This window comes from Pinus tabuliformis, chromosome 4_2, assembly GCF_031772625.1.
Source record: "Pinus tabuliformis cultivar Carrire ecotype Pingquan chromosome 4_2, CPIR1, whole genome shotgun sequence".
NCBI lineage: Eukaryota > Viridiplantae > Streptophyta > Pinopsida > Pinales > Pinaceae > Pinus > Pinus tabuliformis.
This window is the reverse complement of record NC_142304.1, coordinates 835,811,867-835,817,749: the sequence shown is the minus strand read 5'-3', so window position 1 is coordinate 835,817,749 and position 5,883 is coordinate 835,811,867.

The following is a 5,883-nucleotide window of genomic DNA, read 5'->3' as shown; positions in this document are numbered from 1 at the left end:
ACTCCAAATTGAGCTCATGATAGCTCATTGGAAATATATTTGTGTCTAGTTATCATTTGACTCATCAAGAAAGTAATTTGACCAACCAAGTTAGGAGAAAACTTGATTTTCCCAAGGTCACTTTAGAGGTGCATCAATTCTCTTGAGGCAGTGGTATTTTTGACATTTCTCTAAAACCATGACACATGTGTAAAAAGTGAAGGAGGTTTTGTTTCCTTGGCCTATTTTTAAATAAAACCTCTCTCAGTTTTCCCAAATTTATCTTTTATTGCTCAGAAAAATCATTGGAGTAAAACCTATCCCGATGTGTGGAACAAGAGATTTGTCGAAATGAAGCGAAATGAAGGGGATAAGGGGCTTCTATATTCTTGAGAAAATTTTTGGAAGTAGGGAGGAATGTTAGGAAGTAGGGGAAAGTGGAATCTTAGAAATTGAGTGAGGGGAAGGGGTCCAAAAGGGAAAAACACAGGCCTAGCCTAGAAAATTGCCAAGTTGTAGCAAGAAACTAGGGTTTGTGCGAAAATGGGGAATTTGGGAGATTTCAATGATGGGAAGTGTTTAATAGTGTACATTAAGGATAGGGGAAGGTGTATGAACATCCGGATACCATTTTTGCTAATGATTTGACCATCCAAGAGAAATTGCCTTCAAAACCCTAGAAGAGGGAAATGAACCTTGCCTAGGCGCAACTGAAGCATGAACAAGGTGTAAAATGACCCATTGGACCCTGACATGATGATGAAAACCCTCTGAATGATGGTACACTCAGCTGAACGGTGACAAGGACCGACATTTGGACAACTTTGACAGGAGTAAAAGCAAACCCTAGACCTAATGCCTAGTGACCAAATTTTGCTTGAAGACTCACTAAAATGACAAAATTTGACCTTAAAACCTTAAAATCACTTTTTAAGAGCATGTTTGATCACTGGAGGAAGGCTACAAAGACTGACACTAACAAAACCAATTTCCTAGCTGTAGTGAAATTGTGCTTAAGACATTAATAAATATTATTTACTATCACTTATTGTTTGTTGTGTTATTAAATGAAGGACCTGGAAAACTTGGTCTTTAACTCTTAATACATGTATGACCGGAATATTTCAAAATGCCATTTGTTGCTAGATATAAATTATGAGTGAAGAAAGCTTGAAGGAGAAGTTAAAGATAATATGTTGGGAAACTACTATATGTAACTTAGAAGAATTATGAAAATGAGAACTGAATCATAGACAATATGTTGCTTAACACATAAACTACTATCTGTGACTCTTTTAGAAATTAAAGATAATATGTTGGTCTCTCACAAAAACTATTATCTATAACTTAGAAAGAAAGGTGGAAACTTCAAGTATAGGAGCGCTCTTTTAAGGAATTTTAACTTTATCTACATAAGCAAATAAAGACCTTCAGCTTCATTACTGTACTTGAAAGAAGAAAACATAACATGAAACATGACAAAGAAGGTTACAAAATTATACCCAACAACTCATGGAAACTTCTGATTCTTTCATTAATCAACAATGATATCAAGAATACGGTGGCCTAGTCTCCGGGTTCTCCAAAATTCGAACCCTTTCTTTGTAAAATTTCCTCTTTTTATATATTGTGGAACAGTTGTTGATTTGTGAAACTGCCCAAATTATTTAATTGCTTCTCTAACTATATGAAGTAAAAACTATTACAGAATTTTACAGAGCGTAAAAGACACCTCAAAGAAAATGAAATAACAGGAACATAACTGAATTCAAAAGGGGACAATAACTACTGGCATGCTTTATTAATCCGTTGTTGGATTCCTCTATAAATGCCCTAATGATGCTTAATTCGTTTTAGTCGTAATGAAATGTATTTATCTTGTGTAATCCTGGGCTTACATGGGCATTTTGATTGGCCAAAATACAAAGAAAACATACCCGATTGTCTTCCTCTTCAGACTCAGCTCTAACCCTGATTTTCCACTTTACAGGCAAAATTAACGCGAACCTTTGATTAATACAGAACTCAAAAGAGTTAATCTTTATTTATAAATCTGTCAAATCTGCCCGTTCAGCACTCCGTTGACTTTTGTCGCAAATCGCAATCGGCCCAATATATCACTGCAAAACTTAACTTTTCACACCCTTAAGCCACATAACTATGGTAATATTGGACTTATGCATAAATCCTTCATATTTGTGCTTTTTCCTTTATATACCTTTTATAATATAAATATGCCATAAATCATGCTTTTTCTGCTTTTAATACGGGTTGCGCACAACTATCGAGGCATACCTTTTCTGTCGATATATCCCCACCATAGATCTATTATTTTCGGATCAAATGGTCTATAAAGATTTTGGGTGGGACATAAGCCCAGAGAATACCCGCCTATAACCATTGGCTTAATCCTTGGCTATACCGGGGCCGATTATTTTATTTTTACTTGTTCCTTTACAAAGAAAACATACCGGATATGCCATTATTACTCCTTCCTTTTGCTTTTATCTATTTTTGAAATATTTTCAAGTTCTTGTATGAAAAATGAATACTACAAGCAACAAAAATGTATGTTAGAACATCTGGCTCCACCTGGGGATAGTGCTTTTGCCACAGAAGCACTAAGAACCACAGATTAGTGCCTTCACCTCGGGCATGGAGTCATATATTGCTTTGCATAAATTGAAATTCTATGGCATTTGTACACTGATTTCACTCCGTTATTTACAATGAAATGATGCTTATTCTTCAGAACTGGAAGTAATGCTTTAAGTATTGCCCATTGACAGGAAACTATAGAGTTTCACCATCAAGATTCTCAAGAATGAAGGTATTATTGGATCTTACTTCAGAAATTCTAAAAGGGCCATACCAGAGAGGATCAAACTTTCCATGCTTACCCTTATCTTCCCTCCTGGTATCCCATATTAACACTAAATCTGCAACTTTAAAGTCAATTTCCTTGGCTTTTCTATCAAAAATACTTTTCATCTTGAATTGATACATAATCAAGTTGTCTCTTACCTTGTCCCTGTTCTCACTTAGCTCCACCACTTTATTCATTCTTCTTATCAAAGCATTTGGTTCTTCTTTCACCTCCTGAATCATTGCAATCACCAGCTTCACAAGTTGACTTGGAAACAGAGCCTGAGTCCCATATACTAATTCAAAAGGTGACTTCCCTGTAGATCTTCTTGTAGTTACTCTAGTAGCCCACAAAGAAAACTTTAACTTAGAATCCCAATCTCTTTGATTTTCTGCAATGGTTTTCTTAAGGATTTTCATCAAAGTTTTGTTAGTAGATTCAGCTAATCCATTTCCCTGAGGATGGTAAGCTGTTGAATGGGAAAAAATAACATTATACTTGTGACAAAAAGCAATGAACTTACTTGAATTGAAGACTTGAGCATTGTCTGTTATAATTTTAATGGGGCATCCAAATCTGCTGAAAATATTTTCCTCCAGGAACTTCATTGTTATCTGATCATTTTCTCTCTTAGTAGGAATTGCCTCTACCCATTTGTTGAAATAATCAGTTGCTGTTAGAACCCACCTGTGTTGTCTACTTGAAGGTGGATTGATTTCTCCAACAAATTCCAATCCCCATTGTCTAAATGGCTCCTCTATGAAAACTAGAATCAAAGGTAAAGGGGCTAATCTCTTTTTCTTAGCAAAAAACTGACACTTCTGACAACTTCTAAAAACTTCTAACAAACTTATATGTATCACCAAATAAAGTAGGCCAATAAAATCCTGCGTGAAGGATCTTATGTGCAGTTACTTTCCAACTGTAATGTCCTCCACAAAACCCCTCATGATAATATTTGATTGTTTCTGTAAAATCATCCTTTGTTAAACATAGCAATAAAATTCCAGCAGGATCCTTCTAGTACAATCTTCCTTCCACAATCACATATGGTTGTGCCTTGATCTTTAGTGCCCTATACTTTGTTCTATCGAAGGATTGGGGACAAGAAAGAAAGCACAAATAATAAATTATATGCTTATACCATTATAAACACAAAAATTTATACCTGATCTTCATATGTGGATCTTGCTCTCCTTCATTTTCTTCAGCTGCCTTTTCATCGACAGGTGCCAACAAGTTAATTCCCAATGCCTGAAAGTTTGATTCTGTAAACATTTTTATCAATCCTTGTCCTTTCAACAACTTTGTGGGTTTTATGTCCAAATCATATTCTTGGATCTTGGCTATCCACTTTCCTTTTATGCCTTCTACATCTCCCTGCAGTAATACATCTTTCACTGCAGCATTTGGCACATAAGCAATGATTTGTGACTACAACACATAAGTTCTAAAAGCTTTCAGGGATTTTACCAAAGCATACACCTGTTTGTCAAGAATGTTCTATTTCAGCTCAGAATCCCTAAGAATCTTATTGAAGAATGCAACTGGCTACTCTTTCTCTTCATCATTCTTCTATAGTAAGACAACAACTATTGAACTTGATGATGCGAATGAAAAAACTTGGAAAGGCTTTTGGTAATCAGGGTTGATTAAGACTAGAGCTGCCTGTAATGCCTCTTTAATCCTGGAAAATGATTCTCTAGCTTCTTTGGTCCAATTCACTTCATTCTCCTTCTTTAGCATATTAGTAATTTCTTTTATAATTTCTGCATAGTTGGATACAAATCTTCTCAGGAAGTTTATATTTCCTAGAAACTTTTGAATATCCTTTTTATTCCTAGGCAATTGTATTTTTTGCGCAGCTTGTACTCTGGCTAGATCTATCTTCACTCCATCTCTGGAAACAATGTGTCCCAATAGTTTTCCTTCCTCCAGAGCAAAAATGGATTTCTTGGGATTTAAGGAAAGTCCAAATCTTCTACATTTATCAAAAGTCCTTTTCAAATGGTCCAAATTTTCTTCATTAGACTTTGAGAAAATAGTAATATCATCCAAATATACTACTACAAACTTATCTCCAACAAAAGCAATGTTCATAGCCATTTGAAATGTAGCACATGCATTCATCAATCCGAAAGGCATTCTGGCATACATAAATGTTCCCTAGGGAGTTGTGAATGATGTTTTCTTCTAATCCTCCTTATCCACAGCCACCTGGTTATAACCAGAAAATCCATATAGCATTGACATTCTAAAAGATCCTGTTACCTTTTGCAGCACGTGATCCATATTAGGCAATGGATAGTTATCTTTCAAAGAAGCCCTGTTGAGATTTCTGAAGCCCACATATAACCTTATTTCTCCATTTTTCTTTCTCATGGGTACTAAATTAGCCACCCAATGAGAATACCTAAGTGGGACTATTATTTTGGCATCAAGCAACTTCTTGACCTTCTTTTCAATTGATGGTAGAAGCAGAGGATTTATCTTTCTAAGCTTCTGTTTGTAGGGTTTAATTCCCTCCTTCAAAGGAATCTTATGCTGAATAATATTTACATCATAGGTTTTGAGATCTTCAGAGGACCATGCAAAGACATCAACATAATTCTTGAAAAGTTTGATATATCTTTCTTGAAAATTAGGTGAAACTCCATCACACAATTTGACTAACCTGGGATTCTCCTGAGTTCCAATGTTGTGATCCTGAATATGTTCATCCTATGAAATTTTCCCTGAGTCCATAGCCACATCATTGGAATTAAAAAGCCTTTCAAGAGGAACAAGTCCCTTTGGCAGAATATTATCTTTCAATTGAAAGATCTTCTGATTTGCTATTGAATCTTTTAAACCACTGACTTTTGCAATTTCTGTTGTCTATTCTTCATCCTGATCAATTTTTGTGCCATGGAACTCTTCCACCATAGTCAAAAAATCCTTAATCTGCTGGTCATCCTCAAAAACTTGCCAATTCTTAAAATTATCAAGAACAGAGGGTCTGTGTCCCATTTCTACCTCATATCTTAGTCTTTGATTAA